This window comes from Asterias amurensis, chromosome 11, assembly GCF_032118995.1.
Source record: "Asterias amurensis chromosome 11, ASM3211899v1".
Taxonomy (NCBI): Eukaryota; Metazoa; Echinodermata; class Asteroidea; order Forcipulatida; family Asteriidae; genus Asterias; species Asterias amurensis.
This window is the reverse complement of record NC_092658.1, coordinates 20,092,649-20,109,770: the sequence shown is the minus strand read 5'-3', so window position 1 is coordinate 20,109,770 and position 17,122 is coordinate 20,092,649. Positions and strand designations below refer to the sequence as shown.

General features: G+C 38.9%; 1 protein-coding gene across 1 annotated transcript in view; it reads right to left on the bottom strand.

Annotated features, from left to right (window-relative positions):
- LOC139943960 (centromere protein P-like) overlaps positions 1 to 17,122 on the bottom strand; it is a 132,643-nt gene that overhangs the window by 71,926 nt on the left and 43,595 nt on the right. Inside the window, exon 3 of the mRNA XM_071940874.1 lies at positions 4,054 to 4,097. The gene's annotated coding sequence lies outside the window, so the exon portion shown is untranslated. The remainder of the gene's footprint in view (positions 1 to 4,053; positions 4,098 to 17,122) is intronic.

The window sequence follows — 17,122 nt, the reverse complement described above, 5'->3', positions numbered from 1 at the left end:
AGCGATATTTTCAGTCAGTGGCCGGTGGGAATTCCCCGATTACCTTACCTGGTTTTTGTCATGTAAATTTGAAGAGCGGGACTCGAGAGTGTATTGTGCTGCCAGAACTTTTTTTAGACATTGTCCATACGGTGAGGTAAGGATTGTGTGTTAGTTGTTGATATTCACACACTGCGAATCATTGGGTTGTTGACAAGAGCAAAGAGATTTGAAGTCCTTGGCAAACACATGGTCATCCAAACACTGGGCCATCATGAGTCCATACACATTGTGTTGTTTGATGCAGACAATTTGGACCATGTCCTGCTTAGCATCGATATTTCTCCTTGATATTGTGCACGGCTACAATACTTCCCACCAAACATACCAGATTCTTATTTCGATATTCCAAATCAAGAAGATAAGCACAACATGAATGTCCATAAAACCCATGAGAAAACATGAGCAGTTATTCACTGTTTTCCTCACAAATAATGACAACGAGATGCGGAAGTGATATTAATTTTGTTAGTTTAACCCATACAACGATGCGTGTAAGTACTGTATACTCGTACTTTCCAGAGTTATGTGGACAAAATCACAGACGCATCATGGGGTTCGAACCGACGACCTTTGCAATTCTAGAGCAGTGTCTTGCAATCTGCTTGAAAAGGTTTCTTCAAAGTTTGGACTAAATTATGTACTCCCCAAACCAAAAGGCGACCATACATCTTAATCAGTTCGAGAGCATTTATCTGGAATACACTCTTTATCCAATATATAAGTTTGTGACCATGCATGCGATTCTAGGATGAATCAGCAGTAGCTTCAGGGAGCAAAGAGCCAAGTGGCATCCTGAAGAAGAAGGAGAACTCCCGAATACAAGAAAGGATTGCGGAGTGGAACGACGCATTAGTCAGTAGAATTCCCCATGATAAGTGCTCAAGATTACATCTATAACCAACGTCTTTTGCCTAAAGGATACGCATTGATCGATAGTTAAGTTTAGTGTTAGACGCTGAATCACACCCAGATTGAGTAGATGGTTCATGGTTCAAATGGATGAAGCCATGCATTAGTGTGAAGAAGACTACAATATCAATTCCTTCTTATTTTACGAATCATCTTAAAGGAGTATTGAATATTAAAGACGTTTTTTAAACATTCATACGTCATCAACATGGTTGTTTCATTTACAAGATGCAAACATAATTTCAACTCAAAAGTAATCTTTTTCATAGTCGCTGTCATCTTTACACCAAGAAATGCTGGTATGGCAGTGCACGCATACAACAAAAAGAACCCGGAACACTTATCTGGGACTTAAAGAGTAGGGGAAAACCCCAGTGTTTCTGGTTCACACAACATACATCTTTGATTTCAGGTTTCACCGGCTTTGTGAGCCAGTGATGAAGTTGAGGCATCCTTGGTTTCACAACAGAAATGTAATATGATATTAATCTAACAATAACTAGTTTGAACAATAAAAATAACGGCCTTGCCATAAACATACACTTTAATCAGTTTCCAATGATAAATCTACACTAACATGATTCGATCATGATTTCAGTGAGATTCTAAAGAGATTTTCCCTCAAATCAAAGTAGCTATTGCGGCTTCTTCACTACAAAGGTTTCAAATTGTTCCCCAACTTCCCATCAACAGTGTCGGTCTCTTTCGGTCTTTTCAATCCAGACAAAATCTCCCCTCACCTTTGTGGAGTCAGCATTGTCACCAAACAAAACTATAGAGAAAGGACAAAAACTTCTTAATCTACTCCCATAAAAAGGATACAAAGCTTTCTCCTTACACTATAGTTTGACTCACTTTCCCCTGTTCTTCATCTTTGACTGTTATTTTACATCTTTGGTTCTATCAGAAGTCTCTATTCTCCACAAGAACAGTGGACTGAATGGGATTATCTATCGCCAAGAGATGGGAAAGGAAGCTACCACAATAGACATCCATCATTCACAGGTGAATGGCCTTTTGCCTTTTCTTCCGAAGATCAAGCTGCGGTTTTTCATGCAAGGTTCTTCTCGGACATCTCTGTGTTTTTCTCGAGTATTTCTTCTGAATATTTTGTTTTCGTCTCGTCTTCCAATGACCGGCAAACCAATGACATCAAAGAAGTTGCACCACATTGGTTCCTTTATACCACTGCTAACTTATAGGCCTTTGAAGCTAGCGCGGCACACCCTTCTCTGACGATTACCACCCCCTCCTCTTCCACACCCACCAAAACATAACAAAATAAAACAAAACAAAACAAAACAAAGGGATCCACATCATCAGATTCTTGAAGTTAAACTAAAAGGATAGTACTTATTCCATGCTTACTCAATATGACTTTGCCAACTGCATGAACTGCAGGCTGACTCAAGAACGGTTTTTTTACAAATTTGATGTTCAGCTCGGATTCAGGGTCACGTTGACCCAGATACGGGTCGGGCCCTCTTGGACACGGAACAAGGTCAATTTCTGACCCGGGAGTTTTTAAAGTGTACTGTAATAGCTTCCATAATATGCCATTAAGTTAGATTTATCCATACTGCAACATACAGCTTATACAGGATTTAAAAGATCAGCAAAACCCATTTTACATCAATGTAATGTTTTAGCCGACATAAACCAACAGCAACAGGGTGAGGGTCGAACAAGCAGAAACAAATCAAAAGTAAAGTTAAAGTAAGCCTACATGAAATCAACCATTTAATAGCAAACCAATTGTATATAGTAAAATACCACAACCGTTTAATAAAAGCCACTAAGGGGAAAATAGTTGATTCTAAAAAAAGTAAATGGAAGTCAACCCAATATTTTTTGTAGTCATTTAAGGCCCTTTAACTCATTTACCGAATGCGAGTTGACACGTAAAGGGTGCAGTTAGTGTTGTAACTATCAGATCGGTGAAACTGAAACAATTCACCGTTCACCTTCACACGATTTACTACAACAACAAACCAAATCCAAATCGATTTAAATAATTATATTAAAATCTATATCAATCGATATAAATAAATAGAAGTCACCCCAGGAATATGAGTCATATCAGGTCTTACATTAAGCGAATGCGAGTGACAACAGAAAAAGAAGGCTGCCTGCATTTACTATTGTAACTGTTAAACAGATGAGTGAAACCGAACAAAAACATCACCGTTCCAGTCCACACGATTTACTGACATGCAACAAAAACCCAAATCCAAATCAACAATTGATGACCTGTCATGCTTGAATTGAAAAAGCAATATTGAATTGAAAAAGCAATATTTAATAGTCCTTTCATCTTGTACGATTGGAAAGGTGCAAGTTGCAGGTCACATATTCATCGATGTTCATGCAACCCTGTCCTTTTTATATCAATGGACAATGATAATTCCAAATGGTGTTTAAGTCCTTTTTAAGCGAGATGGTTTTGTGTACGAAGCCAACAATTTCATATCAATCACTCAATTGATATTAAATTCAATGCCAAAGTAAACTTTGGTAAATTTCAAAAAATACAAACTCCACAGGGTCTTTCCACAACATATACCAATATATATAAATTACCTAGTAACATAATAAACATTATTTTATTGAGAAATCGCCCAACATCACAAGGCCGGGCGGCCACTTCAAGGTGAGGGCTACATAAACTGTAATCAACTGTAACCAACTTTCTGGTCTTCAAATCATAGTAAATAGTCTTTTTTAATTTCTTTTTAATAATCAGAGAGAATCAATTGTGAAAATTGTATTCACTCATGGACGTCACACCACGATACATGCATCCTCTGAATATTTATTGACACTTTGGTTTCATCATCAAGATCATATTTACTGCACATAAGTTTCCATTCTTTCAACAGGCTTCCCAACATGCAGCGTCATAACCAGGGGGGCAGAGGTGGGGTTGTAGAGCCCCCCTCCCCCAATAGAAGTCTGGGGGGGCGGGGGGGGGGATGAATGGTTTGATAACATAGCCCCAAATTATATGTTTGTCCCCCATGCCCCACCCCCTAAAAAAATACAGACTGGGTTTACTTCACCCGCCCCACCCCCCCCCCCCCCCCTACCCCCTTGAGATCTTACCTGTTCTCCATGCACTTCACATTGTATCCATTAACTCTGAAACTCTGAAATTAAAATATGAAAAACTGAAAATTACTTTGTGAGAGAGACAATTTTATAAACGAGTAACGACGACGTTGAAATCTGGTACATGATATACAGTTCAAGATAAAATAAATGAATATACTTACGTCATCCGGATAATATGCCCTAATCTATTGGCCCATCAGAGAGAAATTATGAATTTCATATTTGAGCAATAATAATTCAGTCCCTCCAAACAAAGAAACTGGAGTTGAGGAACGAATCCATAATAGCATGGCCTTTGGACGGCCCAGAGGGTCAATATTTTGGGGGTGATTATGAACAGATTAAAAGCTACAATTACTGGCTGGAAAATACTGACAGCTTATGACAGGCCCTGGGGGTCATAGCGGTGTAGAATTATTATTCACCATCCACTCCAAATTCACCCTCTTTTTCGGTCAGACCACGGGAAAACATTGTGGTTTAACAAAACACAGAAAGGCTAGCTTGGCGGCTAGATGTGGGTTGGGTCTACGTGCAATATATTAGTCTTGGGACTCTCGTTCAATGAGCGATGCTATACCGGTACTAATCGTTACTGATGGGCCAAATTTCATAGAGCTGCGCAGGAAATATTGCTTAATAATTTCCCGCTTAGCGAAAATAAGCAGCATACCAGTCCCAAACGGTGCGTGTGATATGGTCATTTGGCTGGTAACCTTATTTTGGGATTATGTGCTCTGCAGCTCTGTGGAAATGGGCCGTGTGTATCACACAGAGCTGAATATGATTATATTAACTTGGTAAAATTTATTTGCTAAGCAGAAATCAGTACTAACCACGATAACAATTCGTTCGTCGCACCTTTGAGCTTAGCGAACAAAAATCGTGCATAGCAAATAATTATGCGTGTTTCGGAATGAAACAGGCTCCAAGATGACCCAAAACGCCCTTGCAATGCGATGTACGATTGTATAACTTTCACATTAGACAAATGACTTTGGAGGGTACAACCGCAGAATTATTTTGAGGATGTGATTTTGACAACTGTTAAAACTTGTTTTTTAAAAATAAATTTATCGACGTCTCACTTGAATGAAATTGAAAAAAAAAAAAAATACATAAAGGATTTACAGATGGAAAAGCCGGAAATTGGCGTTTGAAACCCGAAAGAAACCACAGGGCAATTCATTTCTATATCTGACAGATCAATATTTTTTCCTATTCGAGCTTTGTCCACAGATTCTATTGTAATATTACAGTAGTACCCACACCCACTGCACGACTCTACAACTCTACAAGTACACGACGATACATGTAATGAAACAGTGTTTGCACTTTGAGAGGGTTACAACTGAAAGCCGTAACTTTCTGGACTCCTTTAGTTTGGCCCTGAGGCACAGATAGTTTTTTCTTCTCTTCTCTTTGTAGTAAAACTGCATGCACACAAACCCACTAAAACCCCCTTCAGAATTTATGCCAGTTCGACAGAGGTACAGCATAATGGCCGAGGGTTACCGTCTATTGTCGTCAACTTAAAGCTTTTACTTAACAATAATTATCTGATGAATGGAAAGAATTGAATCTGTGGGGAAAGTGTGGTCTCTGCGGCCATGCTTTGAATTTTAAGCAAAAGCCGATTCGACTGACTGAAATTATGGTAGCCAAGGTCACAGTGGGATGGGGATTAGAAAGGCAGAGAGAAAAGGCAGAGATTTCTGGCGGCAGGGAGCAAATCGGGATTTGATTTCAGAGTCTATTCACAGGGAGTTAGGGTAAAAATATTCCCTTTCTTTATAGGTAGATTTTTATCGACTAATACTCCACTCCCCATGATATTTATAGTCAGTGTAATTTTTGCACTGGGATTAGTTGCTAAAAATGCTATACACAATTTGAGTCAGCATTTTTGCATGAAGTGATACAAGAAAGAAACATGACACTAAAGTTCTACTAACTTCGAACCCCACCATGCACAAAGACCTGCACTGGTTACCCTTTTTTCAGCTATACCGAAGATGAAAGTGGGTGCCACGCATGGAAGGTAATGGGGTGTTTCTTTGCTTTGGCATTTTTTATATCGTCTATTCCAGCTCAAAACAAAAACAAATTCTGCGGCTGTTTAAAATTTCAAACCGAAAGTCTGAAGACACAAAAATATTATTTTACTGCAACTTTCTGGTAATAAAACAAGGAAGCTTCAAAAGTGCTTTGAACTGTGAGGTATACTCTATTAAAAAGATAACAATTGACCCAGATTACGGGTTCCACGAAGCCTGACCCATTTCTGGGTCAGGCTGACCTGGAAAATGGTTAGAAAATGAGATTTTAACTCGAATTCTACTTCAGTCTGACCCGTTTTTTATTCTGTACACAGATTTATACACAGATTTGTACACAGATTCCGGGTGATACTTACCCATGAATGGGTCAGGACCAACGGGACCCGGATCCGGGTCAACTTGTGACCCAGATTTATTAAAAGGGTGTGTAGCCATTGGGCTCTAGGAAACATATATAATGCAAATTGCAAGGCATATAAGTTTAAAATATGGGGGCGGGGGGGAGAGACACCACACCATCACACAGGGTGTGGCTGAAAACCCATCCCATTATGCAAAGCTCTGGTCCAAAGAGCAGGACTCGAACCGAAGTCCACAGAGGTGAAAGGCAGTGCCACATATATCCAATCTCAACGCCGGGCCTATTTCAACCAAAACAACATTCTTTAAATATTTAATTGTAACAAAGCCATCTTCTTATCTCAAAAGTGACACAAAACGGCCTCAAAAACCACTTCTGTCCCAAACCAAAATCTTTCCATTTCAAATCAAAGAATGTAGTTCCATATCATGGCTTTTACAGATTATGTGTTAAGAAAGTTAATTGCTTGGGCCTATATGTTACAATTCATGTTCACCACAATATTACCCACAATTGTAACTCAATAATTGATCAACAATATACATTTTTACAGCAACATGGCACTTTGTCAACACCTAAGTGCGTATGATCAGTTATTATACGAGAAACTGTTTAATAATTGTGAAGTTATTTTGAACACAAACAAAAAACACAGCTCTGTTTGTTTATTGAAGGGGGGAGGGGGATATCGTAAAAGCCATACTTTGTTTGATAATATGGTTTGATAAGAAATACAAATACAATGCATTCCTGTGGTCGATCTGTTTTTCTCAAATTTGTGAATTCATTTTGTGTTATGTAAAAATAGGACGCCAGACTCCATTGAAAAATGCAGTCTCGTATGAGATTAATGAAGTTGAAAAGTTTGACTAAACACCCTGGAAAAAATTCTTCAAACCAATAAGATTTCAATTTCTGATAAACAAAAATGGAACAAAGCACAATCTGTGATAAAGGATGATGTAATGTATTGCGCTATTCATTGACTTGATTTGTCATCAAGGCTTAATATTTGTCTATACCTTGTTTTTTGTTTGTTTCTTTAAATCAAATTTGCAGCTCGTTAAAACATTTCTTTCTATATCCAGGTCAGTGCAATATTTTGAGGGGGTGTTGCATCAAAAACTAAATCGTGTCAATATTTTAACTGTGTCAAAAAAGAAAGCAATGATGATTCAAAAACAACCAACACTGATAAACATTACTTTACAGGATTAGAGCTGTGTTTTTTTTTTAGTGTTTTTGTTTAGATAAGGTTCAGGTTTTGTGTGATATAACCATTAGGCCTAATAATCCTGTGTTCATAGAAAAAGGTGAAAAACCATGCATGAGTTCGAGCATGCAAACCCACTTTCCTTAATTTTGGTTTATCAACTGTGAAATCATTTTTAAGGTTTCAGGTACAATACTCTAATAAAAACTTCATAATCAGTATAAGCTTTACAGACTAAAAATTAAACAATAGTGTTTTTTTTATCCTTATACGTACGAATCCTGTATAGCTTCAATTAAGGAGTCAAGAATAACAGGTAATTAGACACCCCGTATTCCCTACTTCATTGAAAAAACCAAACAAGTTTCTGACTGGAACAATCCACCTGAAAATGAAAGTAAAAATCTGGAAGATCTTACGCAGACATATTTATGAGTTTGATTCCAGATGGCACACCTTCCCAGGCCTTTATGCACAGACACGTTGGGGACGTGACCCCATGTGACTTGGTTTTTGAGGTTTTAACATTCGCAGACCACCTTTACCACAGGAGACCAGACCTTGGACCAAAGGTACCAGATCAATTTAGCAAGTTCGACAGAGTATGAACCGGTAATCAACACTATTCAACTATTTTGGAAGGTTGGTCGTAACAAATTTGGCCTGGCTGGCCTGTACATTAAAAAGATCTGGCTTTAAAGGGAAAGTACACGTTTGGTAATTACTCAAAACAAATATTAACTTAAAAACTTACTTGGTAACGAGCATTGGGGAGCTGTTGATAGTATAAAACATTGTGGGAAACGACTCCTTGTGAAGTAACGTAGTTTTTGAGAAGGAAGTAATTTCTCACTAAAATAATAAAAGACTTCATTTTCTCGCAACTCCGATGACCAATTGAACTCAAAGTTTCACAGGCTTGTTATTTTATGCTTATGATGGGATACACCAAGGGAGGACACTGGTCTTTGACAATTACCAAACGTATACCTTCCCTTTAAGGGAAACCTTTTTCAAGAAAACATTGCGTGTTTCAGTTTTAGTGATTTGGTGATTAGAGGGACTGAATACTTTACAGCGCCTATGTTGGTACTAATGGTATAAATTGTAGGGAGTGTCGTCTGAACACCAGATGGTGTGGTTGAATAAAACAAGAACAACTCAGGGTGACACTATTATGACATAGATCTGCTTTGAAGGGGTAATGGTGGCTCTGAGTGAGAGCCGGCTCGTGTCTAGACGTTTCTACCTGGTCGTCTTCAGTTCAGAAGAATGCATACACAAACATTGAACTCGCTCAAAGATTATTTTAAAGCACATCATTAACATGGTGACTAAAACAGTACCGAGGTCTGCAACATACAAACCAACCTAAGTGGTGTTCTCGATTGTAACCTTTTTCTTACATTCTTACGGAGCCCCATTACCAGTTGTGAACATTATTCCAACACCAATGTTTGTATGAGAGAGATTGGCTGTTGCCAGCTTGGTTATTTCCCCTTGCGTGAGTTTGCTGAGTTCCCTTGATGGGAAGATCATCTAAACAAACAAACAAACAAACAAACAAACAAACAAACAAACAAACAAACAAACAAACAAACATAGACAATATCACAAAATAATTATAATATCTCATTCACTTACACTATGGAGTTCCTTCATAGTGTAAGCATGGATGATGGAAAGGTGTAAGTGAAATGACTCTTACTGCTTCTCCATTGCTGCTCAACACCACATGTACCCTTTAATTTACAGCCAATTCCTCCGCCATATCCAACAACTCGCTATGTTGACCCCAGTTGACCCCAAGAAAATGGAAGTGAAATGATAGGGCAGGAGGAGGGAGGCAGGACCCACAGTCCAATGCCTTAGAGGCAACCGTGCGCATGACCTGGGATCTGCATTATTTCACCAAACACAGGCGCGTAATTAATAACGGGCACACAAATTGCTTCAAGATTATACAGAAATGTCGTTATGCATCAATCCACCATTAAGAGAGGAAAAATCTGACAAATTTGTGGAGCTTAGAGAGTTTGGTGAGTCCAGGTTTTAACAATCAGTGGGCTGGGTGATCGATGACCATCTACTACTTTAACCACTTTATTTTCAATTATGTTTACTAAGGGATTAAAACTGTTTATATAAACCTTTTTTAAACAACTTTTTGGTGGTGCAAACCAAAAGGTCTGCACCTGTGACAGTTATACTTACTGACAAGACAGGAATGTTACACGAAGCGTGCACAAAGTTATCAAGATTGCAACACAATTAAACGGTTGGAGCCCAATTACAATACGTGTTTTTAATTTAGAGATTTACAACATTTCAAAGAACTGCTCATTTAAAGAAAATAAAATCCCTAAATTATTGCTACCTTCCCTGGAAAAACATGGTCAGGTACAATAGAGCAATTTGTGGTGCTAACCACACTGGTGCCAGGGTATATTTTACGAGGGGCAGAGGTATTTATAAAGTGAAAATCTCATTCAATTTAATATGAAAGAGCATTGTCAAAAGAAGTGTCTGGAATTTTTTTTGACAACTTGGAAAACCTCGTTTTATTTTTTTCTTCTTTTTCCCCCCTTCAGAACACTTGTTTGTTTATTGTCCCCAAGAAAAGTTTAATTTCGAGGGGGTGGGGGGTACCTTGGTGGTTTATTACTGGTGGTTTATTTTTGAACTGACACGAGGACAACCTGCCACAAACTAGATTCTTCGTATTTCACATTATACTTGATTTAAATTCTCACATAGGAGTCTCTGTGCAGCCGATAGGAGCAAAACAATGAAAATTCAACCTCGTTCCCATGAATGCCTTATGAACCAATAGGAAAAGACATGAGCGACAAGGCTCAGAGGTCCTTCATTATGTGCTCGCACCCGCATGCACACCTCAAACGAAAAGGGTAGAGGTTGCGAATAACCCAATGGATGGGAGGGGGGTTTGCTGGAGGCCCCACCTCCAAAGTTCAATGTCTAATTTCTCACAAAGAATGACATTTATATTCAGGCACTATACGACTAAGGCCTAAAACGCCTTTACTTTTTTGAGTAATTTAGACCATGTAACATTTGACTTCACATTTTAAAAACTTATAGCCACAGAGCCCGGAGTTCTTGCCGGCACAATATGTACACAGCACAATGGAAGAACACAAGAATATCTTACATTTTTTTTTATTATAGAGATTTCGTATTATTATGACAAACTCACATCTGATCGCAGCATTCGTTGCAAAACGCACGCAGAACAAACTCGTCTCATACGTTCATGTATACCTTTGAGTCAGTTTTGAAAAAGTTGAATGTTTATTTTGTAATCAGTTGGTACATGACACACTAAATTTGGTTTCACCGGAGCATGTCAAAACTGGCAGATGTCAACAGCCAAGTTTCGTCACTTTGTTCCATCATCGCGAACGCGCCAAAAACCGCCCGAAATCTTCTCGGATCCCTTGTCATTCCGCAATAAAAGATCAGTACCTCGATCCATATAGTCCCAACAACCTATATAGCTTTCCACTCAGGGATAGATCAATCCGCACTAATGAAGGCAGCTTCCTTACCTGCCAACCAACAAAACCGCCTCCAGATATAAAACCATTTCCTTCTAGAAGAGAGAGAGAAAGAGAGTGAGAGAAGGGGAAAGTGTTTCAAGAGGCCACCGGGGAACCCAGTGAGGTGAACCGGGTGCAACTCGCTGACGTGACTTCTCAAATGGGGCATTACACTGCTTATCTACCACCATCTCGTCTTTCTGCGTTTCTGTCTTGGGGAACTTAGGATTAGAAGCCTACATTTTTTTCTAATGGAGTATTTTGTTTATGGGCCTCTACTTGCAGGTTAAGGAGCTCTCATTGCGATTAAAGACACTGGACACCTTTGGTAATTGTCAAAGACCAACATATGCATAAAAACAAACCTTAATTAGTCGTCGAAGTTTCGAGATAATAATGGAAGAAAAAACACCCTTGTCACACGAAGTTGTGTGCTTTCAGATGCTTTATTTCGAGACCTCAAAATCTAAATCTGATGTCTCGAAATCAAATTAAAATGTTGTTTTAGTGGAAAATTACTTCTTTCTCGAAAACTATACGTTACTTCGGAGGGAGCCGTTTCTCGCAATGTGTTAACAAGTAAGTTTTTATGCTAACACTGATTACCACGGTGTCCAGTGCCTTTAAAGCCATTGGACACTTTTTGTAAACAGTATTGTCCAAGTCCAACACTTCGTGTATCACAACTTATATATCAAATAACAAACCTGTGAAAATTTAGGCTCAATCGGTCATCGGAGTCGGGAGAAAATAACTGGAAAACCCACTCTTGTTTCCGCACGTTTCGCCGTGTCATGACATGTGTTTAAAATAAATCCGTAATTCTAGCTATCGAGAATTGATATTGTTTTAAAGGAACACGTTGCCTTGGATCGGTCGAGTTGGTCTTTGAAAAGCGTTTGTAACCGTTTTTTATAAAATGCATATGGGTAGAAAGATTTTGTTAAAGTAGAATACAATGATCCACACAAACATGCCTCGATATTGCGTGGTTTTCCTTTTACCTCGTCGACTAACACGTCGGCCATTTATGGGGGTCAAAATTTTGACTCCCATAAATGGCCGACCGTGTTAGTTCGCACAGTAGAAGGAAAACCACGCAATTTCGGAGAAACTTGTGTGGATCATTGTATTCTACTTTTAAAACATCTTTCAAACCATATGCATTATATACAAAACGGTTACAAACGCTTTTGTTTTGACCAACTCGTCCGATCCAAGGCAACGTGTTCCTCTAATGCTTTCTCAAAGAGTAAAGCGTTTCATGGAATAATATTTCAAGAGAAGTCTTTCTGAGGTACTTGGAGTGATATCATTGAAGTATTCGGCAGTCAACCCAGCAGAGACAAGATGAAACGGAAAGGACATAGATAACTAAGAAGGACATTCTTTTCCTGACGATGCTAGAGCAAGCTAGTCGAAACGTTGAGACCAATTCAGAACTGACTCCGCGGAAGTACAGTTAATTACGATCCTATAAGCTAAAGTAGTAGTCCAGTCTATTTTTCTATACCATCCGCCCTGGTAATATTTAAAAAGCAGGACAGTTCTTTTCAGAACTGAGAAGTCTCCCGAACCTCCGATTATCTACTTAATATTAAGCCGCGACAGTTCTCTAAGAACAAACTCTACCTGGCAAGTAGATACACATATTGGATGCAAACCAAATATACTTAAGGACATTGTACACCGTGGATTTGGTTGAGTAGTACGTTCATGTATAATCTCTGTTTTCAAGACTCTAACAAAGCATATAATATAGAGGGAACATCACCTAATCCTTGGATCATGGAAGATGCAATGTATCAAGTCAGTTTCCCGGGGCTGCACTCATTTTATTAGTTAAGTTTTAAGAGATAATATCAGAGAGACGCTCGGGCAAGGGTTGTTGAAGTTAGTATAGTATACAAATATTGAGTGGCTCAGAGTGGAATGGGAGGAATATTATCGCAAGGTAAAATTTGGACTGTTCCATTTCACGAGACGAAGACGAGTGAAATGGAACAGTTCAAATTTTGATAATACTCCTTCCATTCCGCACGAATTAAATCCACCCAATATTTGTTTGATATAACTGACATATAGATCCTTGTCATTTTGATGTATTTTAAAAGAACAACATTATGAAAAATCACACAAATTACTGACAACCACAAATCATACAGCGGCGCGTAGCGGCAACAATGCACAAATCGGATCACAACCTTTTGCACAGGTGCTCCTTTGTTTTAGCAGCGGCGCGGCGGCGCTGTACTGCTCAAAAACATTGGGAACAAGGATGATCCTATCTGTTGAATGGGAAATGCTATTCCCCATGGGCGAATAGGTTTTTTTGATCGCCGGTGCGGATGGGAGTAATAGTGAATGTCACGTGAAGTAAGTTATAACATAAACTAATAATCCTATCTTCTTCAAGAATCATTTATAGACTATATGTCTATACATCGATGGTTTGGAAGTATATTCATTATCATCATCTAGTTTTCATTCAGTTATTATCGTTTTTAAGATACAAATCAACAATGTATGATCTTCATACAGCCAATTGAAGAAAAAAATGGAATTCCTTTAATTTATCATAAAGTCAACATTAAATAGTTTGGTGGCAAATTATGATAAATTGCTTGTTGTTGTAAGCTAAAAAAATACAAAAAACGGACAACAAAATGCACTTTGGACATATTTGTGTGAGTTAGTCACACGCAAAGAGTCAATAATAAATATGAATGCAGACAGTACGAACTCTAATGAACCCAAGGGCTACATGTGGGTCTAGATCTATTACACTGCAGCATCAAGTTCAAATCTAATGCAATGCACTTTTCTAGTTCATCCGATGCACAGGCAGTATCATAACTGCAACTTGATCATGGGCACGGACCCCGAAAAGGGGGTAGTATACCATCTACAAAATTTTAAATCAGACCATTTACCAAACTTCAGGCACCGTAACAAAAGCGGGTAAAACTGTGCCTAGCCATAAACTGGTATATGGATTTAAAGGGTGGTACAATTAGAACTTGACCTTGTCAAGTGTGTGTGATTATGAATTTGGTTAAAGCTTAGAATTTATTAATTTAATCACCCATGCCCAAGAGCTATTATATACGGAGTGAAGGTCACGAAAATACGAACATTCTATGATAGAAATAAGAGGGTGAAAAACGTGGCCATTTTGTTCTTTTTAAGGGTGGAAAGCTTGCCGTGTGATGAAAGAGCACGAAGGGCAGGTGGTGGAACCACAAATCAAACAGGGTCCAAGACTTGTAATTTCAGGGTATAATGAGTGGACTAATTGCTTGGTGGTGGCAATTTGGTGATTTGGACTTGCCAAGATCCATTGGGGAACTGAACAGAAATGGCAGATTGAAACCACTATACTGATCTCACAGATTTGTCACATTAGTTTTGTGGCTTCATGTTGGATGGATGGCGGACAACATTGGTTATGACATTTGGCTGTGCATTTCATAATAACTATTTGAGAAGAACATAACAGTGGCCTTTGTATATCGACATGAACCAGGCCTTATGCTGAGAAGTTTCAATAAAACGGATTTTTTTTTCTTGGGAAAGGGAGATTTCTCATTCAACTGTATAGAAAAGGCAGAAGAAGACTCAGACATATTATATGGTCCTTGGAAAAATAGGAGGGTCATTTTATCGAGTACAAGGGCTGAACCTACAAGATCGCTGAACATGTGTGACCAAACTGAGGCTGAAAGTCAAAATAGTCTGACACCCTTTGGCGAAATAATAACTAGCACTTTTTTGCCATTTGGTATTCAAGGAACCTGTTGTAAGCAAAAGTCTAGACCCAAGCTATATTGAACCTTGGAAACGAAAAAATGTGTTTACTGAGATTAAGAATTGGTGAATTTAAATCTGAACGATGACAGCTTGAAGACGGAAAGTTCCTTCAAACCCGAGAGGGTGGAATGCTGGCCGGGGCTGGAAAGAGGTGTTAACGGCGACACTTAATTAATTTGATTGTGATTTTGATTGTGTGTCAATGATATAGCGGGTTTAAACGGTCAAAATATGGTGGTTAGTTGTCTCCACCCCCCCCCCCCATTCATCATCAGTCTGATGTTAAACACCAGCTTAAACTTTCTATTTAAAATAACAACCGATGAAAACCGTAACTCCTGACAACCAAAAATCACAACTTCTCAGACACCAAACTTCAGCCGACCACAGTCTGCAAAACCAACCTTTGTCGGGCATAACATTAACGACACGGTGAGCCAGTTTCTATAGCAACCCCAAATTATTGCCACCTCTCAGACACCAACCTCTAAGCCTATGAAACGAGGGTCACGTGTGAAGGTCTACCCCCCACCCCAACCTTAAAAGCCTCATCATTTTAAATTTTCCCATCGCAGTGTCTGAGCCTTTTCTCTTTTGTTCTTTTTTTGTCCCTGGTGACAAGGGGTGATGTCCTCCCGCCGTTTCAAGACATTTGCACGGCTTCATCTCCAATCAGGGCGATCAGTCCATCAACTGATCAACCCACGTCCCAGCTTCTTCAGAAAAACCCAAATCTGTTTTCTTTAATGGCATTGTCACCCCCCCCCCCCCCCCCTCTTCCTCCAAAAGCGAAACCCTAGCCTGAGTATATTTCTTTTATATAACAGAAGATATACATTGGTGATTATTACGGACAAGTCGGGCGGGTAATGGAAAGTGAAGCCCCAGTAAAAAGCTAATCTGACACCGCCTAAAGAGATGATATCAACTCCACAAAAAAAAAAAACTTTCAGCCAACACAAATATACTTAACAATACCCATTGTCTGCATCCATTGTTGTCTTTTTCCAACTGGTGTTTGTTCATAAAACAATGACCCCGACTGGGGAACCCGGGGGTGTGTTAACACGGTACAAGAAAAGACAGTTTTTTTAAATAACTTTTCTGTATGGTGGGAATTGGCTTTTGACAAAAATCACATGTAGGATAGAAACCCTTGTGGCGTGTTTAGGAATAGATGGACAAACAACGGCTTCAGAAGGAACAACTGCTGACGAAACACATATGAAAATCATTTGTCGACATTTTCTTTTTAAATAGGAAAATGTAGGGTACTCAAAGAATGGTTTGCGTTATTTTCTTTTAGCAGCTAAATATAACGGGCTAGTTTGATGGCTTTTAATCTAGCGTTGTAGAAGGCGAATTTGCTAATATCTCTTAAAAATTTTGTTTGTATTTTTTTTAAGGGGGAATGATATACATATGCTCATCAGAAAACCAGTTACGAAGTATCACATTAAAACAAATAACATCATCATCAAAAGTAGATTATTGAGCTATCAAAAAAGAAACTGATACTAAACAAGCAATAAACTCTGCGGCACTATCAAACCCAACCAGGGCGGGGTCGAGAAAATTGGCCACCAAGGAGAACTTTAAAAGAAAAAGGGCACAAAATAAATGTACGTGACCTCCCACTGCTCCTGAGCACCTTGACTGAAATGGCTGTGAACATTATCATATTTGAACCAGGTGTGTTCAGTTGTCAAGTGATGAGGTGACCGAGCAAACGGTAGCTTGGCTCACGGGTACGGCGAGGACATTGACACGACAGCCCCGTGACTCGGTAAAAGGTGCTGAGCACGTTTATATCTACTTGAAGGTATAATATGGACTATACCAATACTAGTTAAAATCTGAACAGATGCTAAGCGTATAACAAGTCTTATAATAAGCAAACCGTGTTTAAAGGGAAAATAAACCATTGGCTAGTCCCACATTATCCAGTTCAGCGATAAACCTTTAAACAAAACTTTCAGCAGTCAAGTTTGCAGTGAAAACAATGCCCGACCAGGGTATATTACGGTTGGTGCAATTTAAACAAAAAGTAGGAAGA